General features: G+C 41.7%; 1 protein-coding gene across 4 annotated transcripts in view; it reads right to left on the bottom strand.

The window, feature by feature from the left end:
• The window catches only part of TNR (tenascin R), a 745,794-nt gene that overhangs the window by 614,043 nt on the left and 106,593 nt on the right, over positions 1-25,158 (bottom strand). The gene's annotated exons all lie outside the window — the stretch shown is intronic.

Here is a 25,158-nt window from a genome sequence, read left to right as displayed (position 1 = left end):
GGTTGTATACTCTCACCCAACCTATTCAACTTGGATGTAGAACAGATCATGCGATGTCCGGGGCTTGATGAATGCAAGGTTGAGGTAAAAATTGCTGGAAGAAACATTAACAACCTTAGATATGCAGATGATACCACTTTGATGGTTGAAAGGTGGAACTGAGGAGCCTTCTAATCAAGGTGAAAGAAGAAAGCACAAAAGCTGGGTTGTAGTTAAACATAAAAAAACCCCAAGATTATGGCAACAAGAATGATTGATAACCGGCAAATAGAGGGAGAAAACGTGGAGGCCGTGACAGACTTTGTATTTCTAGGTGCAAAGATTACTGCAGATGCAGACTGTAGCCAGGAAACCAGGAGATGTTTACTTCTTGGGAGGAGAGCAATGACCAATCTCGAAAATATCGTGAATAGTAGAGACATCACATTGGCAATGAAGATCTGCATAGTTAAAGCAATGGTATTCCCCATAGTCACCTACGGATGTGAGAGATGGACCATAGAGAAGGCTGAGTGAAGGAAGATAGATGCTTTTGAACTGTGGTGTTGGAAGAGAGTTCAGAGAGTGCCTTGGACAGCGACAGGCATGTAGCCGGGGGGGGGGGGGGGGCTTTGGGGGCTTCAGCCCCCCCCCCCCAAATTCTCATGGTGGTCTACGAAAAGGCCTTACTGGCACATTATTTAAACTGTTATGTTTATTCATATCATGATCTGATCACCATGCTCAATATATCCCATATGCATGGGGGTGTTGGGGTAACGATACAAAAGGTTTGCTAGGGTAGACCCTCTTTCACTCAGACTCAGCCCCCCCCCCCCCCCCCCCCCGAATCAAAATCCTGGCTATGGGCCTGGACAGCGAGAAGATCTAATCAGTCCATCCTTCAGGAACTAAAGCCCGACTGCTCATTGGAGGGAAGCATATTAGAGGCAAAGATGAAGTATTTTGGCCACATCATGAGAAGACAGGAAAGCTTACAGAAGACAATGATGCTGGGGAAAATGGAAGGAAAAAGGAAGAGGGGCTGACCAAGGGCAAGATGGGTCATAGAATCATAGAATCAAAGAGTTGGAAGAGACCTCATGGGCCATCCAGTCCAACCCCCTGCCAAGAAGCAGGAATGTTGCATTCAAATAACCCCTGACAGATGGCCATCCAGCCTCTGTTTAAAAGCTTCCAAAGAAGGAGCCTCCACCACACTCCGGGACAGAGAGTTCCACTGTTGAACGGCTCTCACAGTCAGGAAGTTCTTCCTCATGTTCAGTTGGAATCTCCTCTCTTGTAGTTTGAAGCCATTGCTCCGCGTACTAGTCTCCAAGGAAGCAGAAAACAAGCTTACTCCCTCCTCCCTGTGGCTTCCTCTCACATAATTATACATGGCTATCATATCTCCTCTCAGCCTTCTCTTCTTCAGGCTAAACATGCCCAGCTCCTTAAGCCGCTCCTCATAGGGCTTGTTCTCCAGACCCTTGATCATTTTAGTCGCCCTCCTCTGGACACATTCCAGCTTGTCAATATCTCTCATCAATTGTGGTGCCCAGAATTGGACACAATATTCCAGGTGTGGTCTAACCAAAGCGGGATAGAGGGTAGCATTACTTCCCTAGATCTAGACACTATGCTCCTATTGATGCAGGCCAATATCCCATTGGCTTTTTTTGCCGCCACATCACATTGTTGGCTCATGTTTAACTTGTTGTCCATGAGGATGGCATCCTTGAAGTTACTGGTTTGACCATGAAGGAGCTGGGGGTGGCGACGGCTCACAGGGAGCTCTGGTGTGGGCTGGTTCATGAGGTCATGAAGAGTCGGAAGCAACTGAATAAATGAACAACAAAAATAGAGGCAGGAGGATTTTTTCATCCTTCCCCAGACAGTGAAGTGTCTGGGATATCTGCTTTTTACAGGCCTTGTATAAGGGACCGGATGTGTGGCTAATCCCCTTTCTTTTTATCCTTCATTCATTATGTATATGTGAATACAAGCATTCCAAAATCCAATTTTTAAAATCTAAAATCCAAAAACCTTCTGGTCTGAAGCATTTTGGAAAAGGGCAACTCAACCTGTATTGACGACAACAGCTCTAGCTGATAATTTCCTTTGAACCTGCCAGATGGTGTTGGAACAAAATACTACTTTGCACAAACAAGATTCAAACAAATCCCCAAATGAAAGACACCAGCAGCATAGGTATATGCCTCCACAAATGAAAATAAGTGTTGCATCTATAGCTCTCCTGGAAAATTAAAAAAAAAGTCCAAGCAAACAGTTAATCAAGTTTTTTAATCAATCAAATGTTGCAGAATGCCTCGTAGTTTTGCAGCACATGTTGCTACTCATATTATCATTGGCCACTGCAGTAATCTTTAACCTCTTTATTTAACTCACATGATGGTTTCCAAACAGGGCAAACTACAGTGAACAATATATCACCTTTTCCCTCTTTATCTCTGCTTTCATTTTTTGTTTGTTTGTTTCCTCTGTAAGCTAGCAGAGGCTAGTAAAAGTGCAATATCATGATTTTCTTAAAAGCAAAGAAGACATGAAACAGGAAGACAAGCACTCAGGCTAAAAGCTGACATGAAAAGAAAGAGATCAATGATAATTTTAAAAGCTGAACTGTAAAGCTCAAAGTATGTTAGAGGGAATAATACTCTCTTTTTAACTTTCTCGCTCTCTCCTCCTCTATTCAACCGCCCCCCCCCTCCCCCAGTATGTTTTAGGGCTGCTGTGAATACTACTACTACTTCTATTGCTAATAATAATAATAATAATAATAATAATAATAATAATAAATGTTTTGTTTATTTACTGTATTTGTATACCGCCTTTCTCAGCCCGCAGGCGACTCAAGGCGGTTAACAGGACAAAATTCAATGCTCACATAAATACAATTAAAAACATAACATATAATAAAAACTATACAAATCAATAAAATATGAATTCATAGTGTCTCCTTGTTAAAAACATTGTCTGGACTCATTGTCTAGTCATTCCATTTTCCTGTGTCAGCTATTCTGCATTTGCAAATGCTTGTTCAAAAAGCTACGTCTTGACTTTTTTCCGGAATGTTAAAAGGGAGGTGGTTGATCTAATATCTATAGGGAGGGCATTCCACAGCCGGGGGGCCACCAACAAGAAGGCCCTGTCTCACCCATTACCTCTATTAACCACCTCCCCCTGTAACTAGTGGCGGGGTAAGACCTCTTTCCCTTTTCATTGGAATTGCTATGAGATCTACAATTGGTTTAAGCCTTCCTATGTCCAATCTTCTGTTCTCTGTAATGGTTGTAATGATTTCTTAGTGATTTCCTTGCACACTATTCTGTGTTATGGTAGATTTACAGCAGTTCAACACTACTTTATTTTTCATGGCTGTATGGCAAAAAAATCTTGAGTTTTGTAGTTTTGTAAGGTACTTCAAATTGCTTGCTTCACTCTTTTGAATTACAGAATCGAAGCTCTATAGAAGAGGATGCTCAATCCCTCACCAAAATACAAATCTGAAGATTCATAGAATGAAGCTGCAGCAATTAGAATTAAATTAGAATCAAACTGCTATAAGTGTATGACGTGCATACAGTTATACATCCCTGTAATGAAGTAGTACAATTTAAGACAACAAACAGTAGACACTCAGGCCAGTGTAGTCTACACTGACCATATGATGCAGTTCAATCTGCATTATATTTATTGAATATTATTTATTATTTAAAACATTTATATTCTGCCCTTCTCACCTTGAAGGGGACTCAGGGCGGAGCACAGCATATATACGGCAAACATTCAATGCTGGGACACGAATTCATATACACATACATAAACATTAAAAACATTTATCTCAATATTAAAATACACCATTTAAAACCATCCTGGTCATCAGCGTCAAATCTAATTGGCCTGGTAATATATCCTTTTGCTGCTTTATCACCCTGTCCCGAAAGCTTGGTCCCACAGCCAAGTTTTTACCATCCTTCTAAAGAACAGGAGAGAGGGGGCCGATCCGATCTCACCTGGAAGGGAGTTCCATAGATGGGGGGCAATCACCAAAAAGGCACTGTCTCTCATCCCTACCAATCACGCCTGTGACAATGGTGGGACAGAAAGCAGGGCCTCCCCGGAGCATCTTAATCTCCGTGATAGTTCATAGGGGGAGATGCGTTGGGAGTGTGGATATGATCTCAGTAAATAATGGCAGTGTAGATATAGCCTCAGTAAATCAGAACTCAAGCAACTACTACTCTCAAGCAATAAAAATAATAACATGAAAATGAAATTACATGTAAAATACAGTAAAACTGTGTTACATTAAGTTTGTCTTACTACCTTGTCAGACATGCCACTGGAATGAAGGCATCTTGCCGCGTCCCAGTGGTGGTTGCGCAAGGAGCATGGGGACCTGTCTCTCCATGCTCTGTTGTATCACAGGTCCCCCTCTGTCCTATCACATGAGGGGAAGCCTTTTCTTTTTGGCATCTCAACCCAACTTTCCCTATGGAAAGACAGGGAGCCTACTCTTGTTTTTGGGGGTTTTTTGCAAGAGGAGTTTTCAACTTCAGCCACAGAAGTAGTTCTCCGGGGTATGATGAAGGCCATCGGGCTCTGTGGCTGAAGCTGTAAACTCTCATCTCCGCCGGTGAAAAAAGGTGAGTGTGAAGAGGTCTCCTATTTGTTTTTAAGTACTGTATTTCAAAATTAATATTGGTCAACACAGACTTTATGGTATGGCATAGTATGGGGTATTGTATTAGGACAATTTTAATAGTAACTCTCAAGCAACCAGAAACTACATTTTTCTGGCCTCTACCAATTCCCATGAGTGCCAGTTAACTGAGAGTGTATATATATATATATATATATATATATATATATCACAATATTAGTTCGAGTTCCATGGCTATATTTCCTCTACATAACAAAGTTACAACAGCAACACCACAGCTCTTTCTTTCTCATTTTTCATTCCCGATAAAACATTTATTTGTAACTTTTTCCAATGGCCATAGCATATAGAAGTGATTTAAAAGAAACAAGAATAACAAGTAGAAGTGTATGTAGCTCCATGCACAATAGTAAGATGAAAGTCTGGAAATGAACTAGTATTTGCCAAATAAATGTGATGGTGATAATGATGACGACTCCTTTCAGAATCATGTCTCAAACCCGTAAGTCCTAAAATAGAACCTTAACTCCCTGCATTGAAAGTGCATCTTCTTCAGCTTCCTTCCCAGAGTTATAGTCCCTTGCAATATGTTGAAGGCGATACCTTGAAGTATCATTTATCCCACATGGAAAAGAAAGAAGGTGTGATGGTAAGTGATATTAATTAGTCTTGTCAGCCTCTCTATTCATCGTAGGTTTTTTATTCCTTGGAAATATTATGACATTATCAAAAGCTTTCATGGCCGGAATCACTGGGTTGTTGTAGGTTTTTTTGGGCTATATGGCCATGTTCTAGAGGCATTTCTCCTGACGTTTCGCCTGCATCTATGGCAAGCATCCTCAGAGGTAGTGAGGATGCTTGCCATAGATGCAGGCGAAATGTCAGGAGAAATGCTTCTAGAAGATGGCCATATAGCCCAAAAAAAAAACCCTACAAAAACCCATTGTGACATTATCATTTTCCCCATGGTAACCTATGGATGTGAGAGCTGGACCATAGAGAAGGTTGAGCGAAGGAAGATAGATGCTTTTGAACTGTGGTGTTGGAGGAAAGTTCAGAGAGTGCCCGACTGCTCATTGGAGGGAAGGATAGTAGAGGCAAAGATTAAATATTTTGGCCACATCATGAGAAGACAGGAAAGCTTAGAGAAGATAATGATGCTGGGGAAAATGGAAGGAAAAAGGAAGAGGGGCCGACCAAGGGCAAGATGGATGGATGGTATCCTTGAAGTGACTGGCTTAACCTTGAAGGAGCTGGGGGTGGTGACAGCCGACAGGGAGCTCTGGTGTGGTCATGAAGAGTCGGAAACAACTGATCGAATGAAAAACAACAACAACAAACAAACGGGTTACGAATATCTCAGGAGATGCCAAGCACAGCTTGTGGGAATGTGAGAGGGGGGCTTCTTGATTATTGCTCCAACACCACAGTTCAAAAGCATTGATCTTCCTTCACACAGCCTTCCCTGAGGTCCAGCTCTCACATCTGTAGGTAACTATGGGGGATACCATTGCTTTAACTATGTGGATCTTCGTTGCTTGTGTGATGTCTCTATTCTTCACTATTTTATCAAGATTGGACATTGCTCTCCTCCCAAGAAGTGTCTTCTGATTTCCTGGCCACAGTCTGCATCTGCAGTAATCTTTGCACCTAGAAATACAAAGTCTGTCACTGCCTCCACATTTTCTCCCTCTATTGCCAGTTATCAATCATTCTTGTTGCCATAATCTTGGTTTTGTTTTGTTTTTTGGATGTTTAGCTGCAACCCAGCTTTTGTGCTTTCTTCTTTCACCTTGATTAGAAGGCTACTCAGCTCTTCCTCGCTTTTGGCCATCAAAGTGGTATCATCTGCATATCTAAGATTGTTAATGTTTCTTCTAGTAATTTTAACTCCAGCCTTGCATTCGTCAAGCCCCGCACATTGCATGGTATATTCTGTATACAAGTTGAATAGGTTGGGTGAGAATATACAACCCTGCTGTACGCCTTTCCCAATCTTGAACCAGTCTGTTGTTCTATTGTCAGTTCTCACTGTTGCTACTTGGTCCTTATACAGATTCCTCAGGAGAGAGAGTAACCTGTTTAACTTCTGCTAACATGCCCCCTTAGGAGGATGGAGGATGTTTGAAGGAAGTACTGAGGAAGAAGGAAGAAGGTGAGGCTGATGATCCAAAACCCAACAATTGCTGCCTGAGGCAATCATAGTATTGTGCTTCATGATACAGCCAGTCCTTCCCAGGGAGCATAGCAGTTTTGGTGGAAATGAGATGTTCCGAATTTAAACGTGTATATGTGTATGGAGCAGTTTTCTGTAATTTTGTGAATGTTAACTTTTACTTGAATTATTTTTAGGTCATTGGAAAATATCAGCAAAAAAATGGAATGTTTACTTTCAACTCCACTTGTAGATAGAAATGTGTGTTGCTTGTGCTGTGCACCCAGGGCTCAATAATATGACATTTTTGAGCTACAACTCACAGAATCCCACAGCCAACACAGAGGTTCAAGGAGCTGTAGTCTAGAAAATAACTTTATTGAGCAAGGGCTTAGCAATGCTTCATCGTGGAGAGGTTTCCTAGGACATGTGCTCTAAATCAAAGCTACTATTATCACCCACAAGCGACAAGAGAACAACCCACATTCCAAATGCTGCTAGTTCAGAAAAAGCACCGCAGGGAAACAGGGTAGCCATAGTGCCAAAGGAGGGACAGTAGTAACTCTTACATGTTTGTAAGAGATAATGTCACTTTATTGAATATGTCTGCTTTCTCTTTACAGGCCATTTTTCTGGAATTACATAAAGGCCTGGAAGCATCCTTGGTTAAATTATTTGTGTGGGTTTTTAAAGGTCATTTCTGTGGGATTGCTGGGTTTCAGGAGAAAAGACAGTGCTTCCATCAAATCCTAGGTGGATCTGCCTCACTCATCATATCTTCAGATATGGGAGATTTGTGTTTTGCAGTAAACTTGTAAAATGGTTTGATCAGTAACTTTAGTAGCCTAGAAAGAAAGTATTGGTTCTAAACTGATGTCTGTAATCAGTAATGGACGGGATGACGGGAAATAAGTCAAACACTGACCCACTCAAGAATGATGTTGTTCTGTCACACGCTGGGCCTGTAATAATTGTCTTTTGAAATAGGACGTGCACCATGTGCCCAGCGGGAAGCCAGGGGGCCACGAAAGAGGCCTTCAAGGATTTTCCTGAAGAAATGGTCTTTAGACGGCTTGAAAGGTTAAACAAAGTATTATTGAACAAATTAAACAGATATTTCTCAAATCTTCAATGAGTCAAACAAATGCTTCAAGGCTTCCTTAATCTTATCCACAAGGGACAGGCAACTGTCTTCATTAATTGTTCTTATACTTTGAGAGGAAAACCCTTTTTTAACCTCTCCTGTCTGTTATCTAAGTTTTGTTGGTGTAGGATCTACTACCGATTCCAAACTGCGTCTTGGTACCGAGTAAACCTACCAGACAAAGCTTGTAGATTCTCCAGCTGGAGTTCTTTGGGTCTGTAAAGCTGTATTCCCTCTGGAACTTCTTTAAGACTTTAGGACTGTTTCCCTCAGATGCTGTAAGGCTGAAAGGCTGCAAGCTCCCAGCCAGAGCTTTGGGAATTTTCCCCCGGAATGTCTTTAGAAATGAAGCTTTTCTGCAGGTGAAGCTTGTCCGCGTCCTCTAACTTAGCTTTCCTCACTAAGACTAACTAAAATGGCCCCCTCTTCCCTTCCCATCTCCCTGGGAGAAGGGGCGGATCCAAACTTAACAATGATAGACAGGTGGCTTACCCTATGACTGCAAACCAAAGGAAGCCACCTTTTTGCAGAATCACTGAAACTTTGGAATGCATACAAACACTTAATAGAAAGAAAATAAAGTTGGAGCTCCTGGTACAGATGTATCAGCACAGATGTGCTCTTGCTTAATCCAAAAGCAGATCAAGGAAGAGCCTGTGCTGGATGTGGTTAGGCTTCCTCTGGAAAAAGCAGGTTGGAAGTACCCAGTGGATTCAATTTGAACCTGGAAGCCCACGTTTGGTTAGAAATATATTTGCACAATTAAAGATTGTGTGCCAGCTGCACCTATTCCTTGAGACCTTGGATCTAACCACGGTTACACATAACTTAGTGACATACAGTTTGGATTACTATTAGACACTCTACAGGGGACAGTTTCTGAAGACAGTAACCATTTCATCACACTTACAGCCTCCCCTTCCCCCATTTTACATGCAGCCATCGTAAATGTACTGACAGCTGTCATCAGACGACTTTTGGTTGTTGTTCCTGCCCCTGTCACAGAACTACAGAGCAATAGTGAAATTGGGCAATCTGTAATCACAGGGAGAAATTGTGAATTTTGTCAAAATAGTGCTGAGGACCTGTTATTGTGGCTCAAAACAACGTGATGGGGTCAGTTACAGTCTTTGTCCTGTTTCAGAGCTTGCCATGGTGAAAGGGGGCATTTTGATGGGCAGTCCTTAGCAGTGAGCTGTCATCCCTTTTTATTAAAGTGCATAATAACTCCTTCCCTTCACAAATTCCTTTTAAAAAAATTATTAATGACAAATATAGCATTGCAGAGGCATTGTAGAGCAGAGAACAGGCAGTTTTCCTTTGCTGGTTTGTTCTAATTATAATATTATACTTACAGAGAGCTGTCATCTCTGTTGATAGAAATTATTACTCCTTCCTATGGAAAGAAGTGGTTTAAAACAGCATCCCTGTCTCAAGGATCCAGTGGGTTTAGATGCAGAACTATTGTATCTCATGGAAAGCAATGGTTTAAAACAGCATTCCTGTCTCAAGCATCCAATGGGTTTCAATGTAGAACTATTGCACCCCATGGAAAGAAATTCTGGCAGATTTGCATGAAGAAAAATGCTGAGGGCGGAGGCTTATTGCCTATGTGTGATGAGGAAGATAGCGGGCACTTATGGGGAAGCACTAAAAGTCTGATGAGAGGAGAACAAATGAAAATGCGCGAGGGAGGACTGAAAGGTACGATCTAGGGCTGGGCAACCACGGAAAAAATTGTTTCTAAACTCGATTCGTTTTTAGGGGGTTTTTGCGTTTCGATTTTTAAAAGAATTATGATTATCAAAAAAATAACGAATTAATAACGAATTACGAAATTAACGAACAAAACCGCCCAGCCCTAGTACGATCAGCTCCTGATTCCTCTCTTTACTTAACAATGCCGCCCAATACTGCCATCTGATAAGGTCCTTTAGAAATTTGACCTGGTTCATACAGATTGCTAATTTGGTCAGGCTATATGACCTGTCAAACCCAATATGACTTAAGGCCAGTTTCTTGAAGGCCCATCTCTCTCTATATTGAGAACATCTCAAAAAGCTCTTCTCCATGTTCCATTAACTCACAAGTACTTTTGGTCAGATAATTGGTGAGATCCTTTTTGGTGAATATAACTATAGCAAATCTCAATTTCATTAAGGCCTTTGACAAGTTCCCAATGATACTCTTACAAAGAAAGTAATACAATGTAGCCTACACAATGCAACTGTTAGGTGGATTGGGAATTGGTTGACTGGCCGAACCTAAAGGGTACTTACCAATGGCTCCTGAAGAGACATGACCAGTGGGTGCCACAGGGATCTATCCTAGGCCCAGTGCTATTCAACAAATTTATCAATAACTTGGATGATGGAAGAGAGGGCATGCTTAGCAGTTTTGCAGATGACATTAAATTGGGAAGGATACCTGCAATAATTTTATTGTTTTGTATTACTGTTGTTATTGTTTTTACTGACGTATTGTGGGCTTGGCCTCATGTAAGCCGCATTGAGTCCCTTGGGGAGATGGTAAGGTAAAGGTATAGGTAGTCCCCTGACATTAAGTCCAGTCATGTCTGACTCTGGGGTGTGGTGCTCATCTCCATTTCTAAGCCGAAGAGCCAGCGTTGTCCGTAGACACCTCCAAGGTCATGTGGCCAGCATGACTGCATGGAGCGCCATTACCTTCCCGCCGGAGCAGTACCTATTGATCTACTCACATTTGCATGTTTTCGAACTGCTAGGTTGGCAGAAGCTAGGGCTGACAGCGGACGCTCACGCCGCTCCCCGGAATCGAACCTGCGACCTTTCGATCAACAAGCTCAGCAGCTCAGTGTTTTAACCCACTGCGCCACCGGGGGAGATGGTAGCAGGGTCAAATAAATTATTATTATTATTATTATTATTATTATTATTATATCCCTGAGGACAGGATCAGAATCCAAAATGACTTTATCAGATTAGAGAGCTGGGTCAAAACTAACAAAATAAATTTCAATGGGGAGAAAGGTATGGAACGACACTTAGGCAATAAAAATGAAATGCACAGATATAGGATGGGTGACACTTGGGTTGAAAACAGTACATATGAAAGGGATCTAGGAGTCTTAGTAGATGCAATTGGGTGACGACTTTGGTAAGGAAACGTTTATGATTATGTTTTTGGTCCTTGTACTGTTTTTTGTTGCTGATTGTGAACCGCCTTGAGCCGCCTCTAGGCTGAGAAAGGCGGTATACAAATATGGTAAGTAAATAAATAAATAAATAAATAGGCCACAAGTCAACAATGTGACGAGGCAGCTAAAAAAAGCCAATGTGAATCTAGGCTGCATCAATCAGACTATAATGTCAAGATTGAGGAAAGTCATAGTTCACTCTATTCTGCTTTGGTCAGACGTCACTTGGAATACTGTGTCCAGCTCTGGGCAACTCAATTCAAGAAGGATATTGACAAGCTGGAATGCATCCAGAGAAGGGCAACAAAAATGATCAAAGATCTTGAAGCCATTTCTCTATGCGGAACGGCTTAGAAGGCTGGGTATGTTTAGCTTGGAGAAAAGAAGGATGAGAGGGATCCTGTTAGCCAGATATTTGAAAGGATTTTACACTGAGAAGAGGCCAAGCATATTTTCTGCTGCTCTGGAGATTAGGACAAAGAACAATGGATTCAAATTGCAGGAAAAATTCCATTAGGAAAACCTTCCTGGCAGGAAGAGCTGTTCAGCAGTGGGATATGCTGCCCTCTCCTCCTCTGGAGGCTTTTAAACAGTAGCTGGATGGCCAACTTACAATTTATCTACATTTCTTCCTCCCAATACGACTTCGATCTTTCCTCCAAATTAAAAAAAAATCAAAGTAAGATCAATGATTGGGGTCTAATCTGGCTGGGGTGGTCCATGCCTTGGTCGCCTCTAGATTGGACTACTGTAATGCACTCTATGTGGGGCTGCCCTTGAAAACGGCTCGGAAATTCCAACTGGTCCAATGGTCGGCGGCCAGGTTGTTAACTGGTGCTCCTTACAGAGAGAGGTCAACCCTCCTGTTTAAGGAGCTCCATTGGCTGCCGTTCATCTTCCAGTCCCAATTCAAGGTGCAGGTGCTTACCTACACAGTCCTAAACGGTTTGGGACCCGCCTACCTGCGAGATCGTATCTCCATATATGAACCCACACGATCCCTTCGATCATCTGGAGACGCCCTGCTCACGATCCCTCCTGTGTCACAAGCGCGTTTGGTGGGGAAGAGGGACAGGGCCTTCTCTCTGGTGGCCCCCCAACTCTGGAACTCTCTCCCCAAGGACATCAGACAAGCCCCAACATTGGCAGTCTTTAGGAAGAGCCTGAAGACCTGGCTGTTCCAGTGTGCCTTTCCAGAATAGGAAACTCCTAGCTTCATGTCCCAAATGCACTTTGTTAGAGATTCAGGATTGTCTACACATTGCACCTACGTCCAAAAACTTCTACATTCACCTGTCATGTCCAGCACTTTTTAAATTTTGTCCATTATATTTGGCCCGGCCTTAGGTTTTAGATGCGTCATGGTGTCATTGTTTTTAGTGTTTTATTGTTTTAATTGATGTTTTATTATTTGCTTTATGAGTTTTACTGTTGTATTTGTATGCTGTTGTTTTGTTGGTGGCCTTGGCCTTTGTAAGCCGCATCGAGTCCTTCAGGAGATTTTAGCGGGGAATAAATAAAGATAATAATAATAATAATAATAATAATAATAAAGGCACACACATCCACACTGGGCTGAATGTCATGGTACAATTGGTTTTTGAGGAAAGAATTCAAATTGAGAGTTTTCTTGGAATAAGAGCACACGGTTGATGCGGCAGAATGCTGGTTGCTTAGTTCACACTTGAGTTTAAATAGCTTATACGTTCTAAAAATAAATAAAACCATCCACAATCTGCTAGTAATGATGCTCTATAGCAACATCTGGGACAGGGAATGTCACACAAAAGCTTACATTTTATGGTGCTTAATGGAAATTTGAGCAAAGAATATGAAAAGAAACCTCAGAGTATTTCCAAGGGGAAGGGGGCTGGAAGAGCAAGGGAGGGAAGGAAGTGGGAGCGCTGAGATTTTCTATGTTAGATTGCTCTTATAAAGTATTTTCTCTACACCTACGAGGAACTCAATCTTCTGTGGGGAGGCACTGAGGCTTTCAACTAGATTAAAAATCTGTTTCCCTGAGTTGTGGCTGTTTATACACAAAGTCATGCCAAGATGTGTCTACAAAGGACAAGCATGAAGACTTAGCAGCAGCACCTTGTGTTTTCCTAAAGAGCCACAGTGGAAGTAGCAAGGGTTTTTTGACAGCCTCAAAGCAGAAAACAATTCATGAACAGCTTTTCATCTCTGAAGACTGACAGAAACAGATTTCGGTACAACATCAAATTCCAAGAGACGATAACAAGATAAAAATTGCTGGTGACTAAGTGCCTAAGACATTAACCAAGATGTCTTTCCCGGGGAATGACTCTCTCTCTAGTTGGCTTTAGGCAAGCTACTTTCTCTGCCAGCCCCTTATGGGAAATGAAGGAATATTACTGGGCAACCATCCAAACTTATTGTAAGAAATAGATGTTACATAAAAATATTTTATTTATTTCTGTGTATTTTTTATTTTATATAACATCATCTTATGAGGAAGATCCAAAGTCTGTTGAAACTCATGCTATTTACTAATATTGACATAGGGGTGTGCGAAACGGCACAGAATCCATTCTGTTTTAGTTCCGAATTTTGGGGGCCTACCCCAGTTCTGTTTTTGGGGAAATTCGGCCCAAAATAGAAATGGAATTCAGGATTATGAATTATGAAACTGAATGACCCCCCCCATCTCCTGTAATCTTCCTGAAAAAAGAAGGGGGGGCACCCTAAATTTGAAATGAAAACAGAACCAATTCGCAGATCCCCATCTAAGACTGGATACCTTGGTTGGACCTCATCTATTTAAATCTGAATGCAAATTGGTCTCGAAAGCAACATAGTTTCCCTCTCTGTTAGCTTGGTACAAAAGGGTGTTTCTGGCATGTCCAATGGTTCACAACTTAATATTATTTTTTTTACTGTTGTGACTCAGCTTGACTCTGAGTCTGAAGCTGAGCTCTTTGGGCCTTCTGAGCCTGACTTTGGCCTGCAGGATGACGAGGAGGCTGATGGGTTACATATTCCTGTACATGTTTCAGACAGGCCTGATAGTGTGGCTGCTGAAGGAGAAACAGCAAGTCAGTTCTCAGGGGAAAGGAATGTTCCTGCAGTTAGAGATACTGATAGCGAGAGTGAAATCCCACACAGCCAGGTAGAGGATCCGTCCCAGCTGGACTCAGATAAGGGGTTGCATAGCCTTGAAGATAATGAATTAATGAGCAGACCAGATCATTTGCAATTAAGGCTTTGGAGAAGCACTCACTTGGCCAGCAAGCGAGAAGCCAAAGGTGCCAAAGGTCAACGCAATGCTTTCATGTTCGCAAAGGGTATTTACTCTTGTAGCTGACAGGCAGTTTTTGTCAGTCCAACATTGCTCTTCCCATGTTAACTTCTGGAGATTTTCCTTGGCTTTTAGCAGCACGCTTCTGGCTTCCTGAGTCTGGAATTTGGGTCTTGTTTTCAACTGTTTACCATGGACTTTTGTTTGACCATCGCTAAAGGATTATGCTCCATGTTTTTGCCTTTGGATCTTGGGAACTTTGCCTTTGCATTTAAGTCTCTGTTTTGCCTATGGACCTATTGCATTTCTATTTCTTTGTTTTGATTTTGCTTTTTTCAATAAACTACAAAAACCTACAGCTTTGGTGTGGTGGTGTCTGGAGCAAGGTGAATACTATCCTGAGTTGCAACAGTTACAGTGGTTCTGCTCCCCCACCTCTTCCCAGCATGCATAAATCTATCAACCAATAGCCTTTCTTGGTTTCCCATCAATCATTCCACCCACTTTGTACTTCCATTGGATGGCTAGCCTGTCCAATCCCCTTCCCCTCCTCCTCTTGAGTTGTGTGAATCAGTAATTTTTAAATATCGTTCGTTACATAAACTAACTAGCTTTCTTTTTCTTCTTCTCTCTTTGGAGCTTCTGGAGGAATTTTAATTTAATTTAATTTAATATTAGAGAGGGGACGGGGCTCTTTCATCCTTCCTCCCCTATTGGATCCACTTACACTCCATTTTTGCCCACTTCTCTAGTGAGAATCAGTGCCTGATCTTGCACACATCTCAGTGAAGTACTTCCATAAGAAAATTTAATAAAATAATAAATAGCAAAAAATAAATTATACAGCAAGCACAGATTCTCACACCTTTGGAAATGGTCATTTTAAAAAATGATTAGACCAGACTTGTTGGACCTGTGATTTTTCTAAAACTGCAGTTTTTAAAATTATATTAAAGCCTAAAAAGGTCAATTTTCACTTTGAAAGTGGAGCAATGTCATGTATTCCAGTAGAACCAGGTCTAACATGAATAGGCTTTTTTGTCCATGTGAACAGGAGAATAAGACATATACATAGGAAATATATGATGTTCCAAAAATAAAGACATACATTATTTTAGGACATTTGCCAGTGAACACTTAAATGACTGTCAATATTCCTGCCAACATTTACATGTTAATATGTTTCCGGATTTATCTCCATCTCTGACAATCCAGGTGGCTCAGATTGTCCAAAGCCAGCTTTAGCCGGCCAGTTTTGGCTTTTCCTAGACATATAAATCTTGACCAGTTTTCTACATCAGCTATTCAACTGCATATACTAAGGATGAGTAAATGTAGGTAACTGTTCCATATTCATGACTGCTATTTGATCATGATTATGGCACTAATTGCATGATCATAACTCTTTCCCCCATATGTGCAGAATTACTTTTAATGCATGAGGTGAAATAAGTCTGTTCTGCCAGCTATGAAAGCAATGGATGAAAGATATTTCAATGAGGTTCGGGTGGGTTAGGTTGATCCAGGAGAGGTTATTTAACTTGCCATGGAAACCCATTGCGTGATTTGGGCAAACGTTTGCCTTAAATGTTTGCACCGGGACTGTGGCGCAGCTGGCTGAGTGTCAGCTGCATTAAGATCACTTCTGACCAAAAAGTCGTAAGTTCAAAGCCAGCCCGGGTCGGAGTGAGCTTCCACCAATTGTGTAGCTTGTTGTTGACTTTTGCAACCTGAAAGACAGTTGCATCTGTCAAGTAGGAAAATTAGGTACCACCTATGTGTGGGGAGGCTAATTTAACTAATTTACGAGGCCATAAAAAAGACTCCAGCAAAGCACTGAAGCAAAAGCATGCGGGGAATGCGGAAAGTACTTCATCAGTGTCGCAGATGGATGATGAAAGCGACAGCTCCCCTGGCGGCCAGAAAAGTTAAATAGCCTCTGACTGTTTGTCGCTATCTGTTGTGTGTCTTTGGCATTGAATGTTTGCCATATATGTGTACATTGTAATCCGCCCTGAGTCCCCTGCGGGGTGAGAAAGGCGGAATATAAATACTGTAAATAATTAATACTCTTTCAGTTAGTGACCGGGCCCCTGGGCTGCTTCCAGCGCTGCTCAGGCCACTCTCCTTTATGTCCATGCCCCACGAGAAGTGCCTCATCTCCTGCGAGATGTTTTTTCACGAGAGAAGAGGCACTTTGCGCGAGGCCTGGACAGGAAGAAGGAGAGCGGTCTGAGAAGCACCTGATTTGGGGAGTCGTCTTAAATGGCGATTATATCCCTAACTCTCTTTTTTGTTTGCTAAAGTTGGGGGTCATCTTATAGCCTCAGTCATTTTGTAACCCGGAATATATGGTAAATACTGTAAATAAAATAAAATAAAAATATGTACTGTAATCTGCTCTGAGTCCCTCCAGGGAGATAAAGCTGAATATAAATAAAGTGTAATCACAGTCATCGTTTTTTGTTGTTGTTTATTTGTTCTGTCACTTCCGACTCTTCGTGACCTCATGGACCAGCCCATGCCAGAGCTCCCTGTCGGCCATCACCACTCCCAGCTCCTTCAAGGTCAAGCCAGTCACTTCAAGGATACCATCCATCCATCTTGCCCTTGGTTGGCCCCTCTTCCGTTTTCCTTCCATTTTCCCCATCATAATTGTCTTCTCTAAGCTTTCCTGTCTTCTCATTATGTGGCCAAAGTACTTCATCTTGGTCTCTAATAACCTTCCCTCCAATGAGCAGTCAGGCTTTATTTCCTGAAATATGGACTGGTTGGATCTTCTGGTGGTCCAAGGCACACTCAGAACTTTCCTACAACACCACAGTTCAAAAGCATCTATCTTCACTCAGCTTTCCCTATGGTCCAGCTCTCACATCCGTAGGTTACTACGGGGAATACTATTGCTTTAACTATGTGGATCTTGGTGCCAATGTGATGTCTCTACTCTTCACTATTTTATTGAGATTGGTCATTGCTCTCCTCTCCTAGGGACACTATAAGTCAGAAATGACTTGAAGGTGCACAGAAACAACTATATATAATCAAGGAGTTACTATAGAATACTGCCCAAAATATATTAAATACAAATATTGTAGAAAGAAGAAAGAAAGAAAGTTCACTTAATCTTAGAAATGAAGTATAACAAAGAAGACAAAATAAACCTCACATTACAATGCAGTGAACACAAAATATTGATTGAAAGTATATTGCCTACCATTCTATAATAAAACAGCCAATTCATTTTCAACAAATATGTCTTTGTTGTCTTCCTCTATGTGTTCTTAACAACTTACATTAATGTCGACATATATTGGTATTTTTCTTCGTCTTTTATCAGCAAAATTATATTTTGGTGACTGGGTAGTCTCCGGAAGAGGATGGCATAAAACACCCTAGAAAGATTAGGGCTTCGGTATGGAGAAACAGTATGGAGATATTCATTATGGCGATATGACAGAGCACAGTGATCCTAACAGCTACTTTGTAAAACAGGGGGAAAAAATGTCCTCATTATTTCTTTATTTTTTTCTTTTACATCATTCCACCAAGAATAGGCTTCGGAGTAACTTATAACTGACAATTTAATTGAAGGCATCATACTATTGTAATGTATATTATATGTACATTGCAGTAGTATGATGCCTTTAAACCTTTTAAATAGCAAACAGATACCTATTATTTGCCATCAGCAGCTCAAGTGACAGGGATAATTCTAGCTAGCTTTCCAAAACGTGGATGTGCCTGAACTGAGAATCCCATAACCAAAGCACCACTACAAAAAAGGTCTCATGTCTTATAGGCATCCACATCATTTCCAGAATTGTGGAAACTTGAAGCCAGGTCATAAAACTGGGTGATTTTGACAGAAAAGCTGGTTTAAAATAGTGAAAGATCTCACCTGATCTTGAAAACTACACAGATTCAGTCCTGATGAGTACTTGGATGAGACACCATCAACAAATGCTAAGTGCCGAAGACTACATTTCATAGGAAGGAACTGGCAAAACCATGCCTGATTATTCTTTATCTATGAAAAATCATGTCTACAGGTGACTCAAAGGCACATACACAAAAACATTGCTATCTGAGATGAACAAGCAAATGGTTCATCTCAAAGGAAGGCTCTTCAATTGCCCTGCTTGCCCCATGCACTCACTGCTGCCACTGCTGCTGCTTGGCCAGAAAGAGCAGACCCTGGAAGTCAAGCACCCGCCTGGCTTTCCTCCCTCCCTTCGCCACCCCGCCCTTGTCTTGCGTTGCCCCATGTTTTCCAAAAAGGCTGCCCTTCACTGTGGCTTCTCTCTGGGGAAGAAAAGGGGAGAGCCAGGCAGCAACTATGTCACTCCTGCCACAATCAAGGCCTTACCGACAGATGGCCATGCTGCCTCTGCTGAAACATCTCAAGAGAAGGAGACTCACAAGACTCTGAGGCAGCAACTTGTATGAAACAACTTGAAAGCACACAGCAACAACAATACTAATTAACTTGACTCTCTCATCAGCCAAAAGCAGGCCCACACTTCCCATTGAAAGGCAAGTACATTTATATTGGTTAAAGTTATTATTTGTTTTAAATATTGTATTGTTCAGTTCTTGTGGGTATATAAACCCCTTTTTTCCCAGCTCCAGCAGACCTCTGAGGATGCTTGCCATAGATGCAGGCGAAACGTCAGGAGAAATGCCTCTAGAACATGGCCATATAGCCCGAAAAAACCCACAAGAACTGAGTGATTCCGGCCATGAAATCCTTCGACAACATATTGTATTGTTCTTTCACACACACTCACGTATCTATATAAATACAAATGTAATGTTTGTTTGTGGGATTAACATAACTCAAAAACCACTGGGCGAATTGACACCAAATTTGTACACAATACACCTATCAGGCCAACGAGTGACCATCACCCCCAAAATACTGAAAAACATAGTGGAAGAGGCTTAAAAAAACCATTAACATGAATGCACAATACCACATATACACAGACTGGGCCACCGCAACGCATGGCAGGGAATAGCTAGTGTGTATCTCTATAAATAAAAATGTAATGTTTGTTTGTGGGATTAACATAACTCAGAAACCACTGGGTGAATTGACACCAAATTTGTACACAATACACCTATCAGGCCAACGAGTGACCATCACCCATAAAAATTGAAAAACACAGCGGAAGAGGCTTAAAAAGCAAAAAAATAAACCACTAACATGAATGCGCAAAACCACATATACACAGACTGGGCCACAGCAACGCATGGCAGGGAATGGCTAGTGTGTATCTCTATAAATAAAAATGCATTGTACATTTGTGGGATTAACATAACTCAGAAACCACTGGGTGAATTGACATCAAATTTGTACACAATACACCTATCAGGCCAACGAGTGACCATCACCCACAAAAACACTGAAAAACATAGTGGAAGAGGCTTAAAAAAACCATTAACATGAATGCGCAATACCACATATACACAGACTGGACCACCGCAACGCATGGCAGGGAATGGCTAGTGTGCATCTCTATAAATAAAAATGTAATGTTTGTTTGTGGGATTAACATAACTCAGAAACCACTGGGTGAATTGACACCAAATTTGTACACAATACACCTATCAGGCCAACGAGTGACCATCACCCATAAAAACTGAAAAACACAGCGGAAGAGGCTTAAAAAGCAAAAAAATAAACCATTAACATGAATGCGCAAAACCACATATACACAGACTGGGCCACAGCAACGCATGGCAGGGAATGGCTAGTGTGTATCTCTATAAATAAAAATGCATTGTTCGTTTGTGGGATTAACATAACTCAGAAACCACTGGATGAATTGACACCAAATTTGGACATAATACACATATCAGGCCAACAAGTGACCATCACTCATAAAGAGATTAAAAAACACAGTGGAATGGACTTAAAAAGCCAAAAAATAAAAATAAATTCATTACAATGCATCACATAACCACACACATATACGCAAACACACATATATACACAAAACCACAAATATATATACACACAAAGCACATATACACAGACTGGGCCACAGCAATGTGTGGCAGGGGACGGCATGCATATATATATATATATATATATACACACACACACACACACACACACACACACAAACACACTAAAATAAGACATACACAGTGTGCATAGGAATGTGTTCATATTTTTTTTCAAACTATAGTCTAATCCCTCAACAGGCTGAGTGACAGTGAATTTGCCCTTGGCCTAAAAAGGTATTTAAAGAGTGCAATCATGTCACCCACTCATTCTTAGAATCATAGAATTTTAGAGTTGGAAGGGACCACAAGGGCCATCAAGTCCAAACTCCTGCAATGCAGAAAAACACAATCAAAGCACTCCCTGACAGGTGGTCCTCCAGCCTTTGCTTAAAAACCTCCAGAGGAAGAGGAGATGCCACTATCCTGTGATATACAAGTAAAGCACCCCTGAAAGATGCTCATCCATAACTTGTTTCAAGACCTCCAGAGATGGAGAGTCCGCCCTCTAAAGAAATCTATTCCTTTAAAGGAATCTACAGCTTTTCCAGTAAAAAGAGTTATTTCTAATACTTAGGTGAAAACTTCCTTTCACATCCACCCTCAACTGGAAAAGCAATTGCTTGTGGAAGCAGAACATAATTTTATCCAGAGTGAAATCAGTATGTGCATTTCAGGAAGAGGTTGTGAAATTGCTACAAGGATGATTAATGGGAAATCACTGGGGGGCCGACGATGACTGCAGCCCTCAGGCTTGAGCAGTAGGGCAGTTTTCCAGAAGGAGGCATGGTCGCTTTCTCCTCCTTCCCAGGGAGCCTCTGTGATTTGTATCCTGCTGTCAGAACAACATGCACTGTATCTTGGCAGACCCATCCATTTACAAACAACACAGAAGCCCTTTTGTGCCTCATGTTAGTATATCTCCAGCAGCCTACTCCTTCCCTAGGCCATTAGGAACAGGTGCTTTCATGTGAAACAAGAGCAAGATCTTGTTTCATAATCTCATAGTCGGGTAACTTAGGTCAAGAGTGGGGAGTATCAGCCCTTGCTGGCGGTGGCACTGATAAGGGATTATAGGAGCTGTAGTCCAATAACACATGGAGGACAATATAGCCTCCACATCCTAAGATAGGGGTGAATTCTGTAAACCAGATTCAGCAATCTCATGGGTCACTGTAACACCAATCCCTGTAGACACCATACCATGGCTAATGTTTGACTGTTATGCTGATGCTTCTGGGGCTGGATCTGCACTGACCAATATCTCAGGATCTTATCCCAGCTTATCTGCTTTGAACTGGATTATATGAGTCTACACTGACAAATAATCTGGGATAAGAAGATAATCTGGGATCAGATTCTGGGATATAGGGTAGAAGAGATCCAACCTACAGCTGCTTCCACTATTGCAAAAACACCAAGAACTACATGGCCTCACTATAGTGCCAGAAGTCAGTGGATTTTCCTCTCACACCATGGAGCGACTCCTTCACATTCCGGTTTGTCTTTCCTGCTTTACTGCAACACAAACTGAAACAAGTGGGGGAAAGAGCAGGGGGTTGATTTCAAATGTGGCCAATACACTTGGCTGATAAAAAAAAATGGTTCACAACTCGTTTCGGATGTAAGGAGGTGCTGGTGATTTGATTCAGAATCGAATTCCGAATTTTTCCGGAAAAAACGTAACTTTCTGAAATTTCCGAAATGTCTGAATCGCTTTGTTAATGGTGGATGCAATTGCGCAATATGCAAAAAACGGCAAATGGGACTGGGCAAACTTCAGGTGATTCTCTCCCTGATTTCAAGAGTTAGAGAAGTATAGTCATGAAAATATGGGATTTCTAGTGTTTTCTTAGGCAACTCACAGCAAACAAAGAAAATAACACACAGCCCCACCCTTTTGGCCTTGGAACCTGATTTCACTACTTTGGGAAGGAGAGTTTGCATTCAAAGAGTGGCTTGAATTCATGGGAGATCTAGTTCTTTTGAGGCAATGTGCAACACAAACTAAAAAAACCCACAGAGGCCAGAGAGACCAGCTACAATGTTGGCATTTAAAAATGTTGGAGTGAGTGCTTTGGTTCCTCCTTCCACTCACACCACCCACACACTACCCTCACAGTGCCCACCCGACCCAAACTCGAACAGCAACAACACACAAGGGCAAGGCAGCCTGCCCACTGCCTAGCCAGGCAGACAGCAGCCAGGCATGGTTAGCAACAGCCCTTCTCCCAGCCCTTCTTTCTGCCTGCTTGCCATGCTCTTCTTCCAACCTCCCTTCAACACAACCTCCCTTCCCTTTGTCTTTGTCTTTCTCCTTCTTCCTTCCCTTCCCTTCCCAGCTCCGAATGAGCTTCTGAGCCATGTGCTCCCCTTTATATACAGCAATGGCTGCCAATACCGAAACCCCTCCTCTCCCCAAAACTTATCCCCTGATTGGCTGGGAGGAGAGGCAAGGAGCCTCCCAGTCTACCAGCAGATTAATGCTGAATAATTTCCAATTCACTTCCTGAGTCATAACAAAAATGGCAGAAAAAGCTTTGGAAGGGTAAAGGGACTTCCACGTTTTTAAAATGGTTCGAAATCATTTCAAAAAGGTAACTTTAACGAAGTTATTACGAGTAATGAGTAATCCGATGCAGCTCTATCCATGCCTACTGGCCAAGTTTCCTCCTGGCTGGAGAGATGAAACATCCAAGATGTAGTGTGTTGAATACAACAGTAGGTTGCAAATACAAAGACGTTGTCATGGGTGGGGGGAGGAGGCTGTCTTGGCTTCCTGTAAGGGGCCTCTCCATTCCTGTTAGGTACAGGATTGTGTCTTTCTTTGGAAGAAAAATAACTGAAGTAATATTTTGTCCTCCTTTACCTTTCAAAAGCAACTGTGATTTGTTTGTATAATGGAATTAATTGGGAATTATGGAGTGGCTCCATTACGGGGCTGCAGACACTCTCAAAGCACTCACGAAATGGCCTGTTTTCTGTAAATAATGGCCTGTTTTCTGTAAATAATTACCTAAGTAAAAAATTATTTGCTAAATCAAGTCATTCTCTGCGCGCTTTTCTCCATTCAAGTAATTTAGCTTTGTCTGTTCTCTTGCTAGTGCCATTCATTAAATTTCTTTGTAAACAGAGGTACGTTCAGCGTAAGCACTTCAAAACGAGCCTTAGAAACAAAAATGCATTTCTTATCTCTATCCCTGCCAGTGCAAGTTTCAAGAACATGGACCTGCAGGGAAAGGAGGAAATACTTACTGGAAGGTAGGCAAGCAAGAGATGAAATAACTATTTCCCCCCTTTTGCATAGTGTGAGCACAGCGGCTCCATGGACATTGACAGCAGGAAAAGCTGCATCAGCACAACCCTTTGTGGCTCATATATTAACTTGCGATTATGGGCTTACAACAGATATTGTTCAGCAGAGCAGGATGGTTTCCACCACAGGGGACTCCACTCTGGCGAACATCAGCAAAACCTATTGTACCCTCACTGTCTCCTTTTTGATTTATAAAGAATTTTCTTATTCACCCATTTTTGTTACCATTTTAGAGTGTTTATGGTATTCCTTGGGGTGAAGAAGAAATCTGCTTGCAGAGAAATGGACAGAGAACCACTCTATCCAAGCAACATTGTTTTTGGCAGCTACAGTGGATGAAACTGCTCCTTTAGTATCTCCTCGGCTATTAATTTCCCACTGTGTGGGTATCAGTGTGTGATAGACTATGTTTGTTTTCATAATCTGGAAACCCAATAGCTCTTTCTTTCAAGCAGTGTGCGGCAATGGATGAGGCTGGAAGAGCGTCGATGGAAATAATGATTGCCATTACATAAAACAACACTATACCCCATGCCATTGAGTGGACCCAGAGTTCACAGGTTAAGAGAGGGCAATCCTCGGTTAGATCTCTGGTGGGTCAGCAAGGGGTTATGATTCCCAATGGTTTAACAATAGCAAGAATAGGATGGGTTACCCCCCCCTCCCCGCCACACACAATAACTTAACAGCCTCATGACATTGAGAGGAGAAAGCATGGGTAACCCTCCTTCTACTATAGAGAATCACCCCTCTTATATCGTCAGCAGTCTCATTTCAAGATCTGCCTCCCCATCACACTCACACGTGGAAACTTAAAAGGTGGTAATACATTCATCTTACATTCATCTATATCAGGGGTCCTCAAACTAAGGCCCGCGGGCCGGATACGGCCCTCCAAGGTCATTTACCCAGCCCTCGCTCAGGGCCAACTTAAGTCTGAAACAACTTGAAAGCACACAACAACAACAATCCTATCTCATCAGCCAAAATCAGATCCACAGTTCCCATTGAAATACTAATAAGTTTATATTGTTATATATTGTTATTATATTATTTGTTAAAATGTTCTTCATTTTAATTATTGCATTGTTTTAAAGGGGATTTTTAACCCAACAAATAAGATAAGTGCAGTATGCATAGGAATTCATTTTTTTTTTCCAAATTATAATCCGGCCCTCCAACAGTTTGAGGAACTGTGACCTGGCCCTCTGTTTAAAAAGTTTGAGGACCCCTGATCTAAATCTTGCAACAAAGTATCAAGTCTGAACAATGGAGGCAGAAATCATGCGAGCAACATGTCTGTTTGTGGACCTCTTCTGAAGTCCTAGGATTTTTTTGCCAGTGTTTAAAACCTGTGATTTAGTGTTGTCTGGAAGCACCCTGAGACCGGCATTTAGACTCATTCAAATGAAAAGCCTATCTAAAGAATGAAAA

Source organism: Anolis sagrei, chromosome 4 (assembly GCF_037176765.1).
Source record: "Anolis sagrei isolate rAnoSag1 chromosome 4, rAnoSag1.mat, whole genome shotgun sequence".
NCBI lineage: Eukaryota > Metazoa > Chordata > Lepidosauria > Squamata > Dactyloidae > Anolis > Anolis sagrei.
This window is presented reverse-complemented; position numbering and strand designations above follow the sequence as displayed.